Source organism: Mobula hypostoma, chromosome 18, assembly GCF_963921235.1.
Source record: "Mobula hypostoma chromosome 18, sMobHyp1.1, whole genome shotgun sequence".
Lineage (NCBI taxonomy): Eukaryota > Metazoa > Chordata > Chondrichthyes > Myliobatiformes > Myliobatidae > Mobula > Mobula hypostoma.
The window spans coordinates 20237217-20262822 of record NC_086114.1 but is presented as its reverse complement, the minus strand read 5'-3'; the positions used below and the strand labels follow the sequence as shown (position 1 = coordinate 20262822).

Below are 25606 nucleotides of genomic sequence, written 5' to 3'. Positions count from 1 at the left end.
TGAGTACTGACCTAGAGCCATCAAACGTTCCTCGTATGATAACCCTTTCATTCCAGAATCATTCTCATGAACCTCCCCTGGACCTTCTCTTGCAGTGAACTCTCTGGGCCTATGCAGGGAGCTGTAGAGTGTTTGATTCCAAGGTTCCTGGACTACCTTAACCGGTTAATTGTTGTTAACTAGTATTATTTATTGTTTAACCTTGTTAAGTTTATTTTGATAGGCTGGGGAATTCTGGGTCACATGTACTATTTAAGTGGAGATCCTTTAACGCTTAATGCAGGGTACTAGTTTTGGAGAATGTTTTGTCTCGCGGTGTCGCTTTGTAGAGCCATCGGTATTCTCTTGGAATTTCTATGTATAAACTCTGCTGGCGGTTTCTACATAGGAGTCTGTCTATCCTCTGCACTTGGTTTCCATTTTTGCTAGTGCACACTGTGACGCTCTCCAATACCAGCACATCTTTTCTTAGATATGGGGCCCAAAAATGCTCACAATACTCTAAATGCAGTCTGATCAATGCGTTATAGAGCCTCAGCATTATGTCCTTGCTTTTATATTCTCGTCCTCTTGAGTAACACTGCATTTACCTTCCTCCTTACTGACTCAACCTGCAGGATAACCTTTGGGGAATCCTACACTAGGACTCCCAAGTCCCTTTGTTCCTCTGATTTCTGAATTCACTCTCTATTTAGAAAATAATCTACACCTTTATTCCTTCTACCAAAATGCATGACTATACACTTCCCTACACTATATTCCATCTTCCACATCTTCTGCCATTTCAGGAATATGTCTTAGTAAAACATCACGTATGGTTGCAACTCTCCTGACAATGCAATTTTGCTGAAGGCAAATCTGTTATCGATGTTCTACACATCATTGAGAAGGGGGGATCAAAAGGTTAATCTCACTCAGCTCAAGAGGAACAAACAGGTTGATCTGTGACAGATGTAGAGAGGCAGGTATGGGGCAGTTACTAAAGTGGCATGGAATGTGTCGCTCAGGCAGAATAATTACCCAGTTTTAATTGCCGTAGAGTGTGCTAATTAATGCATGCAATACTCAAGTTCTGCAACAGCTTTGAACTTGGGCAATAGATAAAAAAGCATGCTTAGAAAACAGGTAACTCCAAAACTGTGTGTGGTGGGTGAGATTACTTAATTCATCCCAGTGACTGACCTACAGTACATTATAATGCAAAGCATTTATATTTGGGGCAGCACAGTAGTGTAGATGTTCGTGTAATGCTAGTACAATGCCACGTACCCAGGTTCAATTTGATACTGTTTGTAACAGTTTTATACTTTCTCCGTTTGACCATGTGGGTTTCCTCTGAGTGCTCCCGTTTCTTCCTGCAGTCTTAAAATGTGGAAAAGAAAGATATATGGGTAAGTAGGTCTGTTGGTCACATGGCTGTAATTGGGCAGCTCTGGCTCCTTGGGCTGGAAGAGCCTGGAACTGTGCTGTACCTAAACTATAACTAACTAAATAGATAGAGAGTGAGTGAGTGAGTGAGTGAGTGAGTGTGAGTGAGTGAGTGTGTGTGTGTGTGTGTGTGTGTGTGTGTGAGAGAGAGAGGTTAACAAACAAAAAAACAAGCAAATAAATAAAGAAAATTAGCTCAGAATTAGGCCATTCGGCCCGACTGGTCAATACTGGTGGTTATTTTCCACCTACTTTCCTCTTCTCATCTAACCAATTAACACTTCCATCAGCTCCTCTTTCTGCTGGGTGTTTCCCTTGAATACAAGTTGATATCCACCGCAGCGTCTGCCATCTGCCAGAGTGTCTCTCATTCTCACCATTCTCTGGTTTCTCCTGAATTCCTTCTTGCATTGATTACTGACTATCTAATAACTATGACTTCTGTAATAATTTGATGCTTATGAAGAAGCTGTTAGCTTATTAGAATTAGAACTGTGGAGCTTGAAGGCCAGGCAATAATGTTGGTTGCAAATCAATGGGTGGCGGTCTTCCTACTCTGTTGCGCTCATGGGGTTCAGTGCAACAGAAAAACCTGGGCGGACAGTTCTGTGCTACATAGTGGTCTCTTACCATGTAGGACGTGCTCATTGTAGCATAAAACTTCAAACCAAGCCATTACAATGGAGACTGCAGATGCTGGAAATGTTTGCCTCAAAGTAAGGCCATTTCTGGTGGATGTGAAAAATTCAGTGGGATTATTTTGAAGAAGAGCAGGTACTGTAGTAATTCTTGAAATCTACACATATATTTAACCTTTACTCTGTGTCATTAAAGCAGATAATGTAGTAATTGTCAATGTTGTTTGTGGGAGATTGCTTTGTGCAAACTGATTTCCATGTTTTTTTTTACAACAGTGACTGCTGTGTATTTAATATATCAGTAATATTTGAATAATATTGTAAATATATTATTTGATTAAGCTTCTTTGTTATTTACATAATGCATTGTGGGTTATATGTAAAATTATGTAAATTACATGTCACACCATCATGTGATATGTGTGCACCTTGCTAAAGTAAAGACCCATTATCTTGGGTTTCTGACTTTTTCTTGTAATGAGGTTTTTTGTTTTGGTTTTCAAAATGTAACAGTGGTGACAATGTTATTTTTAAAATGAACCCAAGACAGATTGAGTGGTATTTTAAAGCAAATGAAATAACCAATGAGAAATGAGGATCAATTTTGCTGGGTGCATTGGATTTAAAGGCATAGAGTTTGCTTAGAAATTTAAACCGGACCAGCTGAAATGACCTTTGCTGGTATCATGAAAGTTATGCAGGGACATTTAGAAATGAAATTGTTGTTGATTACCGAATGCTTTAGGTTTCATAAGCAGAATCGAAAGGAAGGGGAGTCCATTTCAGCGTACGTGGCTGAATTGAAAAGATTGAGCATTGTCAGTTCGGTAGTGGACTTAATAGTACATTGAGAGGTCACTTAGTTTGTGGAATATAACAAGAAAGCATTAAAAATTGCTCCTAACTGATGCACAACTTGCATTTAAAAGAGCAGATGAAATAACTGTATCAATGGAAACAGCAGAGAGAGACGCAATTAAGTTGCGGATGGAAATGAAAGTAAGTGTGAACAAAATTGCAGCATTTAGACGGAGGGCTGCCAGGCTGAATAAAGTGTGTTACCACTGTAGCAAGGGCTCAGATAAACCAGACAAATGTAGATCTAAATGTGAAACTTGCAGAACATGCAACCAAATTATGACACATACAAAGAGCATGTCAGACAGAAAAAATAAATGGACTGCTCAGGGTAGAGAAAAAGATTTTTAAAAATCAAGTTGCAGTTTTAAAAAAGAGCACTAAACTGCATGCTGTGGATGAAAAAATCTGATAATGATGATAACGACACAGGACTGGGTAGCTTTGATATTTACAATGAAAACTAACAGTAGAAAGCAATATGGCTTATTATGGCAAATTAACTAAAATGGAACTGGACACAGGCTCAGCAGTTTTAGTCATTCCACAAAATGATTTTGAATGGCATTTCAAAGGTACTAAACTGAAGCCTGCAACTATCCAACTAAGAACTTATACTTGAGAAAAGATAACCCCTATGGGAATGATAGTCATAACAGTGAAATACAACAACCAAGAAGCAACATTGAGCTTGTTCGTGGTAAGAACAGGAGGGCCAGCATTGTGGGCGTGTGATTGACCGAGACAACTACAACTCAATCGAAGATCTATCCACTGTCTGCATGCCACACCCCTGTAATAATACCAACTGAAAGTGAATTAAGAAAGGTACCGGATGAAGTACTGGAAGTAGATCAGTACCCTCTACCCAGGATAAGGGATATCTTTGCAAACCTTTCTGGAGGAAGACGCTTCAGCAAAATCTCACCATGAACACTCACAAAGGGCGTTATCACTATAATAGGGTGATTTTCGGAGTAGCATCTGCACCTGCACTCTGACAGAAAACTATGGACCAGGTGCTGCAAGGCTGCCCAGACACTCAGCGTTACCTGGATGGCATTGCTAAAAATATTAGCGATTATGGGCTCAGAGCACCACGCAACAAGTGCGAATTCTTTAAACCAAGCTTCACTTACTGTAGTCACTCCATTCATGCCCAAGAATTACACAAGTTCTTGAGAAAATTCAGGCTGTGTGAATGCCCCGAGGTCAAAGGAACATGTCAAAGTTGTGGTCCTTTTCACGATTTGCTAAATACCATAACAAGTTCCTGCCAAGCCTGGCTGCTGTGCTCCACCCCTTGAACACATTACTGCAGATCAGGAAGGAATGGTAATGGGCAAGGCAATGTGAGGTGGATTTCAAAAAAGTAGAGGAAATGGTGATGTCAGACACTGTACTCACACTTGATGATCTACGTCATTCAGTGAAGCTTGCCTGTGATGCTTCACCTTATGGTATTGGTGCAGTTATGTCACATGTTATGAGTGATGGAAGTGCATACTTCATATCCTTTGCATTAAATTCCCTAACTGCTGTGGAAAAAAATTATGCACAGATTGACAGAGAAGCCTTGAGTCTGGTTAGGGATGTAAAACATTTCAAACAGCACTTGTATGGGAGAGATTTTACTTTCATTACTGATCATCAACCACTGGTGTCTATTTTCAATCCACAGAAGGGTGTTCCACTAATAGCAACGGCACAAATGCAGAAATGAGCTCTGTTTCTAGGAAGACACAATTACAAGATTAAATTCAAGAGGATGACTAAGCATAGGAATGTGGATGGATTGTTCCATTACCCTTGGAAAAGGAAATACCTGAAAACTTCACAAAAGATGACGCTCCTCTTGACGTATTCTCTCTAATGCAAATCAGAAGTCTCCCTGTTACAGCAAAGGTGATTCAAGGGGAAACCAGAAATACCTCATGCTGTCTCACATCTACAGGGCAACCCAAAAATGGCTGGAATGTGCTGCAGAAACTCCAGTTCCCCCATTTCTACCAATGCTGGGATGAACTTGCCTTTATGTCAATTGAGAGTTGAGAGTTGCTGAACCAGCCAAGCTGAGAGTTCAAGTGTTGAAGGAGCTACATAGTCAGTTGAGGAGAGCAGAGTCAATTGTTAGAGAAGAAAGGTGTCCAGAGATATCAGAACCAATTCCTGCCACCCTAGAGTTAATTCCTGCAGCAAACGTGGAGGAGGCCCCAGAACCTGAAATTGTTTCATAGCCACAAGTTTCACTTGTCCAGCAGAGTGATCCCCCTGGTCACGAAAGACGTAATCTCACAAGAGTAAGAAAGCCTCCACAGCTATTAAATCTTTAGGCCTGAATGGGACAATGTAAAATTTACTATGTTGTGGATGTCTATATAGTAGTTGTATTATATAGTATACTGCTTTTTTATCAGTTGAGATGCATTCTGTATAGAGTTGGAGTTTGTAGCTAAGGAAGGAGAAGTATTGTTTATTTAATATATCAGTAATTTTTCATAATGTTGTAAATATATTGCTTGATTAGCATTATTGTTTACATAATACATTGCAGGTTATATGTAAAAGTACATAAATGACATACTTTATCACATTACTATATGATACATGTGTGTCTCACTAAAGTAAAGAACAAACTAAGACCCATTCTCCTGGGCTTCTGTCTTTTTCTTGCAATTAGTTTTTTTTTACATTTTGGATTTACAAGACATACATAATAACAATAACATGAAAAAAGCATTTTATTCATCCTAACCATCACTGGAACACTCTGAAGGGATTGTGAAAGGAGCCATATGAATGGAATCCTTTTTACCAAAACAGGTCAGATGCTGACTTAGTGGTTTAAGTTTTTTAATATCTGTTACAATGAGCGGGGGATGGGAGCAGACCCAAGTGTGGAACACAGACACAGAGGTAGAATAAACAGAAATGAATTTATTGATAGCTACTAAGAAGGCCAGGGAGCGAGGATAAAAATTCAACATGGACATGAACGTTGGATACCAAACTGGTAAAACCTGGACTTGGAATTGGACCCGGACACGGAACCAGGACTCGGACATGGAGCCGGGACTTGGGCTTGGACTTGGACTAGGTGAGTGGGTTAGAGTGGGGGGATGAAGTGAGAAACTGGGAGCTACATGAATGGAATACTTTTTTCCTGTTGAGGTCAGATTTTGCCATAGTGTCAAGGGCAGTCACCCTCACCTAATTTAACAAGCCGTGCATCTTTGTAGTCAATCAATGGTTAATTCATGGTAAGTTTTCACAAAGCTTTTTTTTACAATAGGAACACTGAAGCAAAGGAAGGAAACAGTCCAACTCCATTTTCTCACAGTGTTGCATTCTTCGCAAACAATAATGCTCAGAGGAATGTCCTGTTGCCATGAGAAGCTTAGAAAAGATCAGAAAGTACTGGTCCATTGCTTGTAGCCAATGGAATGAGTGGAATTCCCATTCTGACATTGCATTCCTATTTGACATATGGCCTCTTCTAGTGCCACAATGAGGCTGGCCACTCAGAGGACCAACACCTCATATTCCACCTGGGTGGCCTCCAAACTGACATAAACATTGATTTTGCTAACTTCCGGTAATTTTTCTACCCACTCCATTCTCTCCTTTTCCATTCCCCATGCTGGCTCACCTCTTACTTTTTCTTTTTCCCTCACTTGTCTATCACCTCCCTTTTGTTCCACTTCTCCTTCCCTTTCTCCTTTAGTCCACTCTCCTCTCCTATTAGATTCCTTCTTCTTACCCCTTCACCTTTTCCACCTATCACTTAATCACATCTCCCTACCCACCCACTTTCCCCCTCACCTCTCTTTGCCTATCACCTGTCAGCTTGTAGTCCTTCCCCTCCCCCCACTTTTTTATTCTATCTTCTTCCTCTTCCTTCCTCATTTATGATGAAGTGTCTCTGCTCACAATGTCAACTGTTTATCCCTCTCCATAGATTTTGCCTGACCTGCTGAGTTCTTCCAGCACTTTATGTGTGTTCCAGGATCTTGTGTTTCGGATCTACCTGGAGCCCAGATGAATGAATGGGGTAGAAAAATACTCAGTTATAAAATGAGAATGTTGGGGACTCAGAGGAGGATCTGACAGTGATTATATAGGAGGATGTGAGCCTGCAGAGATCTGGGCGATGGATGCAGGACAAACACTTTGAGCAGCAGGACTCTGTCTCCATAATGCACCTGCTTACCTGCTTACTTTTCGAGCCAGAGTTTTCACACATAACCATTAACTAGCAGCAGATGTCAGAGGATATTTTAATACAGATCAAAATCACTGAATACAGTTGATGCAAAGCTAAAACCGATGGACCAATGCTTTCTAATCTTTTAAGCTTGTTATAGCAACTGGACATTTCCAAGAGTTAATGCTTTCAATGAATGTAATGCTCTAAGAAAATAGGGTAGTATCATTTCAGCCATTCTATCGTAAAATAACTTTCTGAAGATTTACCATATATTGACATAGATTGCTCATAGAAGTGTACTGTTTATTGTATTCTTTTTTGATCCTTTTATTAATTTTCAAATTCATAGACATAGTAACAGTACTAATACAAAGAGATTGGGATTACATTATTGGTAATTGACATATGCAAGTACAAACTACAGATAATACAAGTATATTTGACCTCCCAAACTCTTAATATAATTAACCATGATTAAAAGAAAAATGAAAAAATATCAAAAAAACCCCAAAGTAAAAAAACTAAAAAAAACTGAACTAAACTGAGCCAAAAACTACTATAAACAAAACAAAACAAGACTGGGCTAATATATTACAGGTTTCCCCCGCCATCCGATGGTAGAGCGTTCCTATGAAACTGTTCATAAGCTGGAATGTCATAAAACGAAGAAGCAATTACCATTTATTTATATGGGAAAAATTTGTGAGCGTTAGCAGACCCAAAAAATAACCTACCAAATCATGCCAAATAACACATAAAGTAAAAACAGGAATGATATGATAAATACACAGCCTATATAAAGTAGTAATACTTTTCTACAATCATTGCCGCACTGTTCTCCATAGCGAAAATCTCAGGCAAGCGCTCTCGGCAGAAATACTCTCTTCAGCAACCTTTAAGCTATGAAGCTGCCAAATCATACCAAATAACACATAAAAATACACAGCCTATATAAAGTAGAAATAATGTATGTACAGTGTAGTATCACTTACCAGAATTGGGTAGACAGTGCCGAGCACACTGATGATGGTTTGTTAGGCTGAGTCATCAGAGGTTGGGGTGGTGCAGTGGTCCCCAACCTCCAGGCCACCGACTGATACTGATCCGTGAAGAATGCAGCGGTGCAGCGGTAGCTGGGGTGCACCCAGCACGTCTTTAAGAAAAAAGCTGAAATAAACAAGCTAATTAATTAGGTGCCACCCAGCACGTAAATGTCGGCCCAGATCAGAGGCAACGCAATAGGCAATCACCTCTGATTTGGGCCGACATTTACGTGCCGGGCGGCACCTAATTAATTAGCTTGTTTATTTCGGCTTTTTTTCTTAAAGATGTGCTGGGTGCATCCCGGCTACCGCTTTACCGCTGCATTCTTCGCAGATCGGTATCGGTCGGCAGCCCGGGTGTTGGGGTGGTGGGACAATGGGGTGTCATCTCATCGTCGTCTGCTTCCGTCAGGGCAGGCAAGTCATCTTCTTCTATGTCTGCCTGCCTCGATGTCGAAGGTTGAGGTTCGTCGTCTGCTGTGGCTGATGTGGAAGGCTTGAAAAACAGCAGTATGCTTGACTGCTTAGCCTCGCGCATTTTTCTATCATTCAGTTCTTTGTAAGTACTCAAACCAGCTTGCAAATATACCCTAAACCGATGTACCCTTTCAAAATTAAAATTGTACTTTTCTGCAATCATTGCAGCGAAAATCTCACGCAGTTGCTTCACGTTCAGTTCCTGGACAACTTCACTTTCAATCCATTTGCTACTGCATTCGGTTTCGATTGTTATCCTTTCCTCTTCCAATTGCATCAGCTCTTCATCTATCAGTTCTTGGTCATGGGATGCCAAAACCTCTTCAACATCATCTTCGTCAACTTCCACAAGCCAAACTCACTTTGTCCTTACTTCATTCACCATGATCGAAACGCTTAATTATGTCTGTTTTACGCTAAGTGTAACACCCTTACGAGCTCTTTGAGGTTTTTCCAATGCCTTAGAACTCATTTTGCTAACGGCTGCTCACAAGCACGTGTTTAAGCAGTGCCGGCTAGAATACAGTTCCGGGGGAGGAGCTTGGCTGCTCGGGGCGTGCGCTGCTTTTTATCACGCACTGCTTTTTTTGTGCGCTGCCTTTTTTTGTAACAGTGAAAACACCTTCTGTTAGCGAAAACAGGTAACTAATGTAGGTCTTTCGTAACAATGAGGTTTTGTAAAGCAAACGTTCGAAAAGCGGGGGACACCAGTACATCGAATACAATCATTAATGACATTATCTCCGCTCCTCTATCCATATATTCTAGGTTAATAAAAAGGATTCGGAAAAGGTCAAGCTACATCATATGAAAGTGTTGAATAAATGGCCTCCGTCTCTTCGAATTCAATCGAAAGATCAAATTCTTTTTCTAAATTTAAACATGAGTGTACTGTTTATTGAATGAAGTGAGAATAATAATCCTTAACATTAGAGCAGCATCTGACTGACTGTGACTTCATGAAGCTCTGGCCAATGGGTATCAAGGGGTTGTGTCAACAGAGGTCATTCACACCAAGCCTAGGATATCAGCACAGCAGAAACGAAGGAATGTTATTGGTCCTATAGTGCATTCGAAATGTATTCATTCTTATTTACAAATACAACATGGTAACCAGGCCTTCTGGGCGAACAAGCCCGTGCTGTCCAATAACACCAATGTGACCAATCATCCTACTAACCCATACATCTTTGGAATGTGGGAGGAAACTGGAGCAGATGGAGGAAACCTACTTGGTCATGGGGAGAACGTACAAACTCCTTACAGACAGTGGCAGAATTGCATCCAAGTTGCTGGCACTGTAGTAGCGTTACACTAAAACTTTGGAATGGTTGACTGGATGCTGGACTGAATGTACCTGTGGTATGTCAGGATAGACCAGTTGTGACTAAGGTCTTTGATCTGAAGCAGTAGACTCTTAGAGTAGTACAGCATGAAAGTAATCCCACCAGCTAAACTCATTCATGCTGACAGGATGCCCATCTGACCTTGCCCTGTTTGCCTGCGTTTGGTCTATGTTCCTCTAAATCGTTCCTATTTCTGTATCTATCTAATTCTCATTTAATACTGCTTCTCTTTCTACAAATGCTGCTTGATCTGTTGATTATTTCCAGTGCTTTTTGTTTATTTATTGAAACTTGGCCATTTGGCTCTATTCTCTCCCTTTGTTCATCTGTACTGCCTCACTTAGCAACTCCAGGTTCCTTGCTTTCTCTGTATTAGCAAACATCTATTGATTCCACTGCTCAAAAGGACATTTGGGTGCCAATTTTGCATCCTGTATTGGGAGCGTGAAGCCTTTGGATTTATCCTTTGGAACAAGAATTGAGACAGATGCTCTTTTGTCATAATGTCGCAGTGCTGCACCATTGAAGATGCAGTCCTGCAGGTGAGGTGGTTAAACTGATTGGACACAGACTGGATACCCTGGTGTGTTCAAAAGTAGCAAGCAGCGTCTCTCCTCAGTTTTCTGGGCAATTTGTTTATTATTAGGCCATTTACAAATGATTGTCCGTGGGATATTGAGGGGTGATCTTACAGAGGTGTATAAAATCATGATGGATATAGAAGGATGAATTTACACAGTCTTTCCCCCAGAAATGGTGAACCAGAAACTATAGATAGGAGAAAGGTAGAATGAGAGGTGACTTGATAGAGGTGTACTAGATGATAAGAGGCATAGATCAAGTGGACGGCTAGAGACTATTCCCAGGGTGGAAATGGCAAATATCAGGTGGAATGATTTTAATGTGATTGGAGGAAAGTATAAGGGGAATGTCAGCCTTAAGTTCTCCACACAGAGAGAGGTGAGTGCATGAAATGTCCTGCCAGGGGTGGTGGTAGAGCCAGATACATTATGGGAATTTAAGAAACTCTTAGATAGGCACATGGATGATCAAAAAATGAAGGACTAGATTGATGAGGAAAGGATTAAATTGATCTTAGAGAAGGTTAAAAGGTCAGCACAACATTGCAGGCCAAAGGGCCTGTCCTGTGCTCTGTGTTCTATGTATAAGGCACAGGTTTAAGGAACCTGACGGGTACCTTTTTCACCCAGTTGATGGTCTGCAGTTGGAATGAGTTGCCAGAGGGACGGCTGAGGCAGGTTCATTGTCAATGTTAAAAAGATTGGACAGGTACATGGATAGGAATGGTGTGAAGGCAAATGGGACTAGCTTAAATGTGCTTCTAGGTTAGCATGGACCAGATGGGCAGAAGGCCCTGTTTCTGTGTTGTATGACCATGACTCTGTCAGTTTCTAACAGCAACTTATTGGCACTGTTAAATTTCAGCTGATGTAAAATATAATCAGAAATATTTGTTCATGCAGACACACCAGATTAAGTGGCTTGTGAAGCAAAAGCTAACAGAATGGTGTTGTCTTATGAAATTAACTTAATAAAATTATTGCCCTAATCATTAGTGTTGCTGCTTTGTAAGATTCAGCTGCACAGAGAAAATGATTCATCAAGTTCAGGGACCTCATTTTAACACTATGAACCTTTGCCAGTCATCTCAAGGGGAGCCCAACAGAATGGCAGCATTTTAATTTTCTTTTTAAAGATCCTGTCGGATTTCCAGAATTTTCTGTTTTTAATTTGGAATTATGACAATAACTGTGCTTGAGTTGCTGGCCCCAAGTACTTCAGTTTATTTTCTGCACTAAGAAATCCCCATGGTAGTAAAATTACAAGCTACTCTAAGCTGCAAACCACTTACTCCATAGAAGAGATAGATTGCCCATTCCTTCGCACACCTGATATATAATTCTTTTCCTATTTAATATCCTCTCACATTAATTCACACCATTAACATTGTTCATTTCTCTCAGCTCATATCAGAGTGCTGTGCCCGTTTGTATCAATTCTACGTGCAAAAAAAATTTTAAAACTTAACGTTATGCAGATGAAGTTGGAAATAAAATTGCCACTAGGTTAAATATTCCATAAATTATCTTTAAGTGTTAATAAATTTGTCAGGGAAAAGCAGAGCTGTGTAATTTATTGCTGAAATATATTGTTAAAATACAATGTGAAGTGTAAGGAATGTTCTTGAAAAACCATAAATGAGAGGTGCTGACAGTGAAGGTTGAGGAAATCTTTTAAATGCAGTCAAGGGTGGCATGGTGCATTAGACCGGTTTCCTGTTGCTTCTGTACTCTAGTCTCTACTCAAGCCCTTAGTGTCAGGTTGAAGATCTGTCAAATCCCTACACAATGTCAATCTCCTTTGTAGCAGTAATGCAGGTCCTGGGACTTGGGATGATTTACTTCCAACTAATAAAATGTCATTGTCCTGAAACATTTGCTCTGTTTCTCTCTCCACAGGTGCTGCCTAGCCTATAGAATATTCCCAGCAACTTCTGTCTTCATTTCCGATATCTAACATCTGCTGTTACTTGCATAGGAGGTTGGCTGTAGCACAACGAGTGTTGGACCTGAAGCTGTGGAGTTCAAGACACCCACCAATGATACAAAGTAAAATTATTATCTAAGTACATATATGTCACTGTATACTATCCTGACATTCATTTTCTTGTGGGCATTTACAGGAAAGTAAAGAAATGCAATAGTATTTAAGAAATCCTTATTTAAGAAAGGATGTGCTGACGCTGGAGAGGGTACAGAGAAGATTCACTAGAATGATTCCGGGACTGAGAGGGTTAACATATGAGGAACGTTTGTCCGCTCTTGGACTGTATTCCTTGGAGTTTAGAAGAATGAGGGGAGACCTCATAGAAACATTTCGAATGTTGAAAGGCATGGACAGAATGGATGTGGCAAAGTTGTTTCCCATGATGGGGGAGTCTAGTATGAGAGGGCATGACTTAAGGATTGAAGGGCGCCCATTCAGAACAGAAATGCGAAGAAATGTTTTTAGTCAGAGGGTGGTGAATCTATGGAATTTGTTGCCACGGGCAGCAGTGGAGGCCAAGTCATTGGGTGTATTTAAGGCAGAGATTGATAGGTATCTGAGTAGCCAGGGCATCAAAGGTTATGGTGAGAAAGCGGGGAAGTGGGACTAAGTGGGAGAATGGATCAGCTCGTGATAAAATGGCGGAGCAGACTCGATGGACCGAATGGCCGACTTCTGCTCCTTTGTCTTATGGTCTTATTTATGAAAAACTGTATCTCACAAAGACTGACAAACATCAAATACGGAAAAAAGACAAATAGTGCAAATAATTTTTAACCAGGAATAAATAATTCCGCGTTGCAGATTCATTGAAAGCGAGTCTATAGGTTGTGGAATCAGTTCAGTGTTGAGATGAGTGAAGTTATCCATGCTGGTTCAGGGGCCTGATGGTTGAAAGGTAATAACTATTCCTGAACCTGGAGGTGTGCTCTTGTATCTCCTGCCTGACAGTGGTAGTGAGAAGAGAGCATGGCCTGGATGACAAAGGTCCTTGGCGATGGAGGTTGCTTCCTTTTGGCAGTTCTCCTTGTAAATGTGCTCAATGACGGGGAGGGCTTTGCCTGTGATGGACTAGGCTGTATCCATCACTTTTTGCAACCTTTTCAGCAGATCAGCTTTGAGTGATGATCTCAGAGTAGTCTGTGGCAACTGGTTGTTAACTGAGGGAGTACTGCACTGTTGAAGATGTTGTCTGTTTGATGAGTCATCACATTGAAGCATTATCTACTCTCCGGGAAATATGAATGTCATAAATTTAAGAATTATTGAATGATGCTCGGGTAGAGATAATCAGATGGGAGCAACTATAGCAAATGACAGCTTATGTTTTTCCTAAAAAATATGCCATCCAGTGCTTGTACTTAAGTAGAATGCTAGTAATTTTCTAGCAGAGAGCTTCGTTGCTCGGAACATTGCTTGGATCTGTAGTTTCTGCATTGGTGTGGCTTAGAAAATTACCACTTAAGTTTGGAAGGAACAAAAAATAGTCTGGCAGTTAATGGAAGCCACATACTGCTAACTGCAGGCCTGTCCTGCTGTGCTAATGATTGCTACTTGATTATCTTTCTGTTTAGTCATTTTACAGACATGCAGCTGTTTTCCCTAGTGTACAATTATTATTAAAATAAAGTATGAAAAAACTAATCAGCCTCTGAAGTTACAACAACAATCCTCAGTTAGGTTCTATCCTCATGAGGAGCAGGTGAACCAATGCACTTCACAAAATGGGACGCCACTATTTTGAGAGATAATAGCAGGTATGAGCACAAGTTTGGCCAAAAAGCAGGTTTTTAAGGAGTGTCTCAAAAGGCAAAGACAGCAGCAGAGGGAAGGAGAGATTCGGAGAGGGAAGGAGAGATTCGGAGAGGGAAGTCCAGAATTTAGGGACCCGGAAGTCACAGTCATTAGAGACGGAGTTGATTAAAGATGGAGACACGGTCAAAATTAAAGAAGTGCAGTTGACGAAAGACTGAAAAGTTCTGATCTTAGCGAACAATTTCATTACATACCCTCAATCCATCAATCAATAAAACAGTAGTTCCACAAGTGAAAAGAATGTTTTGTTTAACCAGCAGGAAATGTAAACACAAGTGGCACAGGAGTGATGGGACTTTATAGAACTGACTGCAGAGGCCGAAACAAAGATCTAAAGTATACTTTGGGCTCATAATTTAGTAGCAGCACTAAGATGCTTCTTTTTCAAGATAGACCCCGCATAAGAAAATAAGAGCAGAATTGAGCTATTTGGTTCATTGAATCTGCTCTGCCATGCAATCATGGCTGATTTTCTTTTCAACCCCATTCTCCTACCTTCTCCCCATAACTCACAAACCCTTTACCAATCAATAGCCTATCAATTTCTCCCTTAATATACCAGATGACATGGCCTCCTCAGCTCTCAATGGCAATGAATTCCATCCTCTGGCTGAAAAAAAAATCCTCCTTTTTTCAGTTTTAAAGGGACGTCCCTTTATTGTGAGGCTGTGCACTTGGGTTATAGACTCTCCTACTAATAGAAGCATCCTCTCCTTGTCTACTCTATCCAGGCCTTTCAGGTTCCAATGAGATTCCTCCCTCATCCTTCTGAACTCCATCAAGAATAGACCCAGAGCCATCAAGTGTTCCTCATATGTTAAGACATTCATTCCCAGGATATTCTTGTGAACCTCATTTGGGCTTTCTCCTGGGCCATCACACTCTTCCTCAGATACGGGACCCAAAATTGGTCACAATATTCTAAACGCAGTCTGATCAATGGCTTATAAAGCCTCAGCAACATATCCTTGTTTTTAGAGCATATTCTAGCATTCCTGAAATGAATACTGACATTTCACTTGCCTAACTTACCATCAACTCAAGGTCTGATGTTCAAAGTAAATTTATTGTCGAAGTACATATATATCACCATACACAAAATGCTGGTGGAACGCAGCAGGCCAGGCAGCTTCTATAGGAAGAGGTACAGTCAGGACAAAGGGTCTCGGCCCGAAACATCGACTGTACCTCTTCCTATAGATGCTGCCTGGCCTGCTGCGTTCCACCAGCATTTTGTGTGTGTTGCTTGAAATTCCAGCATCTGCAGATTTCCTCGTGTTTGTGTTTTTATATATCACCATAAAAAACCTTGAGATTCATTTTCTTGTGAGCATACTCAGTAAATCCATACTAGAATAATAACCGTAGTAAAATCAATGAAAGACTTCAACTTGGGCATTGAACCAGTGTGCAAATTGTGCAAATACAAAAATAAAGAAATATAATAATAATAAATTAGAATGTTGCCTGGGTTTCATCTCCTAAGTTACAGAGAAAGGTTGAACAAGTTGGGTCTTTATTCTTTGGAACGTAGAAGGTTGAGGGGGGACTTGATAGAGGTGTTTAAAATTATGAGGGGGATAGATAGAGTTGAGGTGGATAGGCTTTTTCCGTTGAGAGTGGGGGAGATTCGAACAAGAGGTCATGAGTTGAGAATTAAAGGGCAAAATTTAGGGCTAACATGAGGGGGAACTTCTTTACTCAGAGAGTGGTAGCTGTGTGGAACGAGCTTCCAGCAGAAGTGGTTGAGGCAGGTTCGATGTTGTCGTCTAAAGTTAAATTGGACAACTATATGGACAAGAAAGGAATGGAGGGTTATGGGGTGAGTGCAGGCTGGTGGGACTAGGTGAGAGTAAGAGTTTAGCATGGACTAGAAGGGCCGAGATGGCCTGTTTCCATGCTGTAATTGTTATGTGATTATATGGTTATGGTTAAATAAATAGCAATAAATGTTGAGAACTTGAGATGAAAAGTCCTTGAAAGTGAGTCCTTAGGTAGTGGGATCATTTCAGTGATGGGACAAATGAAGCTGAGTGAAGTTATCAGCTTTGGATCAAGAGCCTGATACTTGAGGGGTAATAACTGTTCCTGAACCTGGTGGTGTGGGCCCTGAGGCTCCTGTACCTTCTTCCTGATGACAACAGTGAGAAAAGAGCATGGACTGGGCTCTGGGTGTCCTTGATGATGGATGCTGCTTTCCTGTGACAACGCTTCCTGTAGATGTGCCTAGTAGAGTGGAGGGCTTTACCTATGATGGACTGGGCCATTTCCATTACTTTTTGTAGGATTTTCTATTCAAAGGCATTGGTGTTTCTGTACCAGGCTGTGAAGCACCCAGTCAATATGCTCTCCACTACACATCTAGAGAAGTTTGTCGTCATGCCAAGTTATCACAAACTCCTAAGGAAGAAGCTGCTGAGCTTTCTTTGTAATTGCTGAGCCTGGAAAAAGCTCCTCCAAAATGATAACAACAAGGAATTTAAAGTTGCTGACCCTTCCCACCTCTGACTTTCTGAGGAGAACTGGTTCATGGAGCTTTGGTTTCCTCCTCCTGAAGTCAATAATCAGCTCCTTGGTTTTGCTGACATTGTGTAAGAGGTAGTTGTTGTGGCGCTACTCGGCCAGATTTTTCATCTCCTACCTATAAGATAATTCATTTCCACTTTTGTTTCTGCCTACGACATGGTTGCTGTCAGCATACTTGAATATGTCATTGCAGCTGTGCTTAGCTTCATAACCTACAACTCAACCTGCAGGTTACCTTTAAGGGAACCCTGAACTAGTACTATCATGTCCCTTTAGATCTGATTTCTGAATTCCCTCCCCACACGTTTTGGTCATAAGTATTCCAAACAAGGATATTGCAGCATTCGACAGAGCAGACACAGACACTTGAAGTGTTCTGATATTCCAAACATAGAATGAAAGCAAAAAAATAAATCTGCAAATGCTGAAAATGTTAAATAAAAGCCGACAGATTGATGACATGAAAGTTGGTTTTGTTAATTGATACAAAAGGGGATTTTCAGGCTCGAAGTACAAACATAGATCAGTCAGATACTTGGATGGAATGTGGGCTAATGGAATTTAAACCTGACAAATGGTGCTCTGGTTTCCACCCACATTCCGAAGATGTACCAGTTAGTAGTTTAATTGGTCATTGTAAATTGGCCTGTGGTAAGGTTAGGATTAAATAGGTGAGTTGTTGAGCAGTGTGGTTTGTTGGGTCAGAAGGGCCTGTTACATGTGGTATCTGCAAATAAACAAATCAACAAACAGACACACACACACACACACACACACATAAATAAAGTGCAACATGGTGCATTCGGGATGTTAAATGAGGTAGAATATATGTATTACATTATGGGGTGCTGAGGAATACTGATGAACAAAGAGATCTTGGGGTTTCAAGTCCATAGTTTCCTAAAAGTGGCAAAACAAACTGATAGCATGGTGAAGAAGACATATGCATAAGATCGGGACATAGAATATAGAAGTTGGGTCCTTATGTTGCAACTGTACAAAACATTAGTTGGACTACACTCATGTGCAATTGTGGTAGCCCCACTATAGGAAGGGTATGGTTGCACTGGAGAAAGTGCAGGGGAGATTCACTAGGACGTTGCCTGGATTAAGTACAGGAGTGGAACCCGGTCTGGGCTTCTGCTGCTGGAGTTCATCCACTTCAAAGTTCGATGTATTATGGGGCAATTGATTTTACTCATGGTAGGTGTATCGAAAACCAAAGTGGATAGGGTGAAGAAAGAGGAAGGAATTTTAGGGGCATCACCTGGACAATACTAATACTTATGTCTGTCTGCTGTTCAACACAATCATGCCCTCAGTTCTAACCAACAAGCTTTAAAACCTGGACCTCTGTACCTTCCTCTGCAAATGGTTTCTTGACTTCCTCACTGGGAGATCACAATCAGTGCAGATCAGAAATAACATCTCCACCTCACAGACAGCCACCACTGGCCCACTTCAGGGATATACGCTTAGTCCACTGCTAGCCTCTCTCTACACCCATGACTGTCTGACTAGGCATAGCTCAAATGCCATCTATAAATTTGCCCATGACAGAACTTTTGGCAGAATTTCAGATGGTAATAAGGAGGCGGAAAGGAGTGAGATAGATGAGCTAGTTGAGTGGTATTGCAGCAACAACCTTGCAGTCATTATGAGTAAGACCAAGGAACTGATTGTGGATTTCAGGAAGGGTAAGTTGAGGGAACACACAGTAGCCCTCATCGACAGATCTAAAGTTTAAAGGGTGAGCAGTTTCAAGTTCCTGAGGATCAACATCTATGAGGCTCTATCCTTGACCCAACATATTGATGCAACTACAAAGAAAGCACAGCAGCAGCTATATTTCATTATATGTTTGAGGAGAATTGATATGTCACCAAAGACTCACAAATTTTTGCAGATGTACCGTGGAGAGGACTCTAATGGGTATGGAGGGTCCATTGCACAAGATCAGAAAGAGTTGCAGAGAGTTGTAAACTCAGTTAGCTCCATCTTGGACACTAGCCTCCTCAGCATCCAGGACACCTTCAAGGAGTGATGCTTCAAAAAGGTGGCATCCATCATTAATGAGCCCATCACCCAAGACATGCCCTCTTCTCATTACTACCATGAGGGAGGAAGAGCCTGAAGACACACACACACTCAACATTTCAGGAGCAGCTTCTTCCCTTCCACTATCAGATTTCTGAATGGACAATGAACCCATGAACGCTGAACCTCAGTATTTATTCCCCTTGTGTACACTACTTATTTAATTTATTTGTCACGGTCCCAACCATTGATTCTTCAGGTTCTCCTAATTCCTTTTTCCCCGTGTTCTCCCGGGCTCCTTGATTGCAGCACCTGATTCTCATCTAAACCTGCAGCAAACCCCGGCTTTGCATCCACTCATCGCCAGTTCGTTGTTTCAGCCAGTGTGGTTGTTCACGTTCAAGACCACATAGAATTATGTATTCTAAGTCTTGTTTCCGCACCGTTGTTTGCCTGTGTTTACTATCTCTCCATGTCAGCAGGAGCGTTGCATGCCGCGTGCCTTTCCATTCATCCTCCCGCCTGCTGTTCCCCGCAAGCCATGCTCGCACCCTGGTCTGCATCCCTCCTCTGCCTCATTCGCCACCGGCCTACACTCTCCATTGGCTCAGTGGGTAAACGCCACGTGCTCACCGCAGCGACCTGGGTTCGATCCCTGGTCAAGCCTCGCTCGCTCCCCAGCCTTCCCTGTAACCATTAATAACCACTTTTTAGATTATGCTACCTCCGGGTCAGTGTCCTGCGCTTGGGGTCCGCCGTCCTTCGCAACATTATTTTAATTAATTAAATTTATTTTAATTGTAATTTATAGTTTTTATTATTAAGTATCACAATTTACTGCTGCCGCAAAACACAAATTTCATGATCTATGCAGGTGATGTTAAATCTGATTCTGATTATGTGAGTTACTGTCACCTTCATGTCAGCTTGAACCAGTCTGGCCATCCTTCTCTGAATTCTCTCATTAACAAGGCATTACACCCACAGCATAGCCGCTCACTAGGTGTTTTTTTTTTGTTTTTTGCAACATTCTCTGCAACCTGTGGAGATTATTGCGCATGAAAATCCCAGAAGTTCAGCAGTTTCTGAAATACTCAAACCACCCCATCTGGCACCAACAATCATTCCCCTGTCAAAGTCACCTAGATCACATTTCTCCCCCATTCTGATGTTTGGTCTGAGCAACAACGAACCTCTTGACCACATCGGCACGCTTTTATGGATTGAGATGTTGCCGCATGATTGGCTGATTAGATACTTGCATTAACAAGCCGTTGTACATGTGTACCTAATAAGGTGGCCACTGAGTGTATGTCATAATGGTACAATATTTCAAGAGTTTATCATTGGCGGTAAGCTGTTTTAGAAGGAATGGTAGGGAAAGATCAAGTCTCTCTTTCAATTCTAAATCCTATACCATTACTTCCTGTTCTACAGAACCTCAATGAATCTGTTTTGTATTTGTTGCTTGTTGTGCTCAGCATTGTAGGCTTGCGAGACTGTCATTGGAGTGTGTGGCGACATTTGCAGCCCACTCATTGCCATTTCGTGTTATAAAGACTATTCATTTCCCATCTCCTATTGTATCTGACAGCATTATTGGCTGCAAACAACAGGAATTCTGCAGATGCTGGAAATTCAAGCAACACACATAAAAGTTGCTGGTGAACGCAGCAGGCCAGGCAGCATCTCTAGGAAGAGGTGCAGTCGACGTTTCAGGCCGAGACCCTTCGTCAGGACTAACTGAAGGAAGAGTGAGTAAGGGATTTGAAAGTTGGAGGGGGAGGGGGAGCTCCAAAATGATAGGAGAAGACTGGAGGGGGAGGGATGGAGCCAAGAGCTGGACAGGTGATAGGCAAAAGGGATACGAGAGGATCATGGGACAGGAGGTCCGGGAAGAAAGACAAGGTGGGGGGGAGGACCCAAAGGACGGGCAAGGCCTCCCACTTCCTCCAAACTAAAGGTGTAGCTATGGGCACCCGTATGGGTCCTAGCTATGCCTGCCTTTTTGTTGGGTTTGTGGAACAATCTATGTTCCGTGCCTATTCTGGTATCTGTCCCCCACTTTTCCTTTGCTACATCGACGACTGCATTGGCGCTGCTTCCTGCACGCATGCAGAGCTCGTTGATTTTATTAACTTTGCCTCCAACTTTCACCCTGCCCTCAAGTTTACCTGGTCCATTTCCGACACCTCCCTCCCCTTTCTAGATCTTTCTGTCTCTGTCTCTGGAGACAGCTTATCCACTGATGTCTACTATAAGCCTACTGACTCGCACAGCTATCTGGACTATTCCTCTTCTCACCCTGTCTCTTGCAAAAACGCCATCCCCTTCTTGCAATTCCTTCGTCTCTGCTGCATCTGCTCTCAGGATGAGGTTTTTCATTCCAGGACGAGGGAGATGTCTTCCTTTTTTAAAGAAAGGGGCTTCCCTTCCTCCACTATCAACTCTGCTCTTAAACGCATCTCCCCCATTTCACGTACATCTGCTCTCACTCCATCCTCCCGCCACCCCACTAGGAATAGGGTTCCCCTGGTCCTCACCTACCACCCCGCCAGCCTCCGGGTCCAAGATATTATTCTCCGTAACTTCCGCCACCTCCAACGGGATCCCACCACTAAGCACATCTTTCTCTCCCCCCCCCTCTGCATTCCGCAGGGATCGCTCCCTACGCGACTCCCTTGTCCATTCGTCCCCCTCATTCCTCCCCACTGATCTCCCTCCTGGCACTTATCCTTGTAAACGGAACAAGTGCTACACATGCCCTTACACATCCTCCCATACCACCATTCAGGGCCCCAAACAGTCCTTCCAGGTGAGGCAACACTTCACCTGTGAGTCGGCTGGGGTGATATACTGCGTCCGGTGCTCCCGATGTGGCCTTTTATATATTGGCGAGACCCGACGCAGACTGGGAGACCGCTTTGCTGAACATCTACGCTCTGTCCGCCAGAGAAAGCAGGATCTCCCAGTGGCCACACATTTTAATTCCACATCCCATTCCCATTCTGACATGTCTATCCACGGCCTCCTCTACTGTAAAGATGAGGCCACACTCAGGTTGGAGAAACAACACCTTATATTCCGTCTGGTTAGCCTCCAACCCGATGGCATGAACATCGACTTCTCTAACTTCCGCTAATGCCCCACCTCCTCCTCGTACCCCATCTGTTACTTATTTTTATACACACATTCTTTCTCTCACTCTCCTTTTTCTCCCTCTGTCCCTCTGAATATACCCCTTGCCCATCCTTTGGGTCCCCCCCCCCCGCCTTGTCTTTCTTCCCGGACCTCCTGTCCCATGATCCTCTCGTATTCCTTTTGCCTATCACCTGTCCAGCTCTTGGCTCCATCCCTCCCCCTCCTGTCTTCTCCTATCATTTTGGATCTCCACCTCCCCCTCCAACTTTCAAATCCCTTACTCACTCTTCCTTCAGTTAGTCCTGACGAAGGGTCTCGGCCTGAAACGTCGACTGCACCTCTTCCTAGAGATGCTGCCTGGCCTGCTGCGTTCACCAGCAACTTTTATGTGTGTTGCATTATTGGCTGCTTAACTTTTCCACCACAGTAAGTATGTCATATGTCTCTACAACATGACTTCTTTTGGAAGCTGAAGATTTTTGAGCTCATCAATAATTCATTCCTTTGAACATCAGGGATTACTTTAAGAATATACACAGTTACCAGTTTAAACCTCAAACCTTATTTTCAGGTTGATGCATATGATCTGATAGCTCAATTAAAGTTAGATTCTAAAGTGAAGTTGAAAGACTCTAATGTGAGCTTTTACCTTGAAAGTCAGGACGGGTGCCCCGGTTGCCTTGCTGGTTTATTATACAGGTGTCAATCATTAGCGAGCATGGTCCAGAATTGGACTGTAGATCAAACCCAGTCCCCAGGCTGAAAGAAGAGATTGAACAGATTGTACCCTGTAGCAATATTGGAATGAAAAGCAAAGTAATCTGCAATTCAAAATACATTGTCTAAATACAGCTCCTACGCAGATCATTTTAATTATCTGTATTTCTCTCAGGCTGGGCATTGTTTGGTTATAAATCATAAATTCACAAACTGTGGGTGCTTTGAGCTGGAATCAAACTAAAGACTAATCTGGAGTGCCTTTAAGGCTGACATTGCAGGAAGATTTAGTTGCTACCTGACATCACTTATCTAAGAGGAGCTCCAGACCTCTTCTATACTGACTGACAAGACAATATATTTCTCTACTAGCATGATTTTATTACAGGAGTTTATTCTCTCTTTTTCCTTGTAAGTGATTGGATTATAAACCTAAAAAATCTCTTTGTCTTTGTATCCTCAGAACGTTTTGTATGGAGGGCATAACAGCAAAAATTGTTAATACCTGTATCTAATGTTATGTACAACATACGCTCAGTGGCCATTTTATTAGGTACCTCCTGTGCCTAATAAAGTGGCTACTGAGTGCATGCTTGTGGTTTTCTGCTGCTGTAGCCCATCCACTTCAGGTTCAACACTACTGTATGATCAGAGATGTTCTGCACACCACTCTAGTCATGCGTGGATATTTAAGTTACTGTCACCTTTCCGTCAGCTTGAACCAGTCTGCGCATTCTCCTCTGACCTCTCATTAACAAGGCATTTTCTCCCACAGAACTGCCTCTCACTGGTGTTTTTTTTATTGTTTATCGCCCCATTCTCTGTAAACTCTAGAGATTGTTGTGCGTGAAAATCCCAGGAGATCAGCAGTTTCTGAGATATTCAGATCACCTCATCTGGCACCAATAATCATTCCATGGTCAAAGTCACCTAGATCACATTTCTTCCCGATCCTGATATTTCATCTGAACAACAACGGAACCTTTTGACCACTTCTTTTCACACTTTTATACATTGCATTGCTGCCACATGATTGGCTGATGAGATATTTACATTAAAGAGCAGGTGCACATGTGGCTACAGAGTGTATATGTTACACTCTTACTCTTATAACCTTTCTTTGTTCTTCAATGAAGATGAGTATATCAGGCAATCTATGAAATGATTTTACTATAAGAGCTTAAAAAGAAGGGCATGAATATACCATTTGTCCTCAAGCCCATATTCTTGCTCTGCGATATTATGGTGACCTCACCTTGGCTTCACCTCCACTCTTGCCTGATCCCTGTAGCCCTTATCCAAACCAGTCAGTCTCTAACCTAGCATAAAATCACCCACTCTCTGCCCACAGTACTCTGGAATTCCAGAAACTCACAATCTTTCAAGTAAAGAAATGTCTCCTCATGCCCATTTTAAATGCATGCGCCCTGACTCAGAAAAATGACTTTCATTCTCGATTTCTTTCATCAGGTGAAATATCCCGTCAGTATCATTAATTTCAATGGGATCACATATTTTACTTCTCAACTCATCGAATATGCCTAATCTAATTGTCTTTTCCCATTAAGACAACCCCTTTATCCTTGGAATCAACCTACTGAATTGCGAATTTGTCTCCAATGTAAGTATATTCGTCCCTGAGTAAGGAGGAAATGGCCAAAAGCAATAATCCAGCCGAGGCCTCTGTGAAGTTGTAGCAGGACCTCCTTTTGTTTTTTATTTGCTTTGTTGTTAAGGTAGTACATAACGTGGAACAGCATTCATTAAGGATGAACACTAACATCATCATCAAACCCCCGACAAGCATGGTGCTGTATTGAATTGACTGACTGACTGACCTCTACCGCACAGAGGCTGAGAGTTCCCTCCTAGCCACCTTTTCGTATCTTCCTTTTATCCTGAAATTTGTCTCTGTCTATTCGTTTCCCACAATTCTGCCCTTATCACCTTTCCTCCCAGAAAGAGTTTCTCTTCTGCACCACCAGCCTCCACATCCAATGGAGCATCCTCCATAATTTCAGTTCCTTTCAATGTGATAAGCTGGCTGGTGGCGTAGTGGCATCAGTGCCGGACTTCAGAGCGAAGGCTCCCGAGTTCGAATCCAGCCAGCTCCCTTGCACACTTTCCATCCATGCTGGGTTGAGCATCGAGCTAGCAACTTGGCCTCATAAAAATAAGAAAGCCTGCTAAAACAAATGCCGTCATGACGGCGTCCTGATGACTCCGCTAGAGTTAAGGGCTTTCTTCTTCTTCTTCTTCTTCTTCACTCTCTTCCCCATTCAGTATTTATCTGAAGGAATTCCCAACATATGGGTCATGTCTGCTCATCAGACAGGATATACAAAAGTCTGAAGGCCACACTCCAATGTTCAACAAAAGTTTCTTCCCCACTGCCATCAGGTCCTTGAAAAACCATAACACTACCTCAGACTATGTATATTTTTTTCACAATAGACTGCCAAGGCTGTAATCTGGAGCAACACACAATCTGCAGGAGGCAGTCGGTGGGTCGAGCAGCATCTGTGGAGGGGAAAGAATTGTTGATGTTTTGGGCAGGGTTTCAAACCAAAACATCAACAATTTCTTTCTTCCACTGATACTGATCGACTTGCTGAGTTCCTCCAGTGGATTGCTTGTTGCTCCTTATTTCATTGTTTTATTTTTGCACACATGTGAATTATGTATAATTCATTTTAATTTAAATTCATGTTAACTTATGTTTCTCTGCATCATGTACAAGAAGCTAATTTTCATGGCATTTATACTCTGTGTATGTGAGCCCTTTCTAACAATATACTTGAATTT

At 41.9% G+C, this 25606-nt stretch overlaps 1 protein-coding gene across 2 annotated transcripts in view; it reads right to left on the bottom strand.

The window, feature by feature from the left end:
* The window catches only part of LOC134358371 (ras-GEF domain-containing family member 1A-like), a 330060-nt gene that overhangs the window by 201603 nt on the left and 102851 nt on the right, over positions 1 to 25606 (bottom strand). For both annotated transcript variants that reach the window (XM_063070525.1, XM_063070529.1), the window contains exon 2: positions 22734 to 22843. The gene's annotated coding sequence lies outside the window, so the exon portion shown is untranslated. The remainder of the gene's footprint in view (positions 1 to 22733; positions 22844 to 25606) is intronic.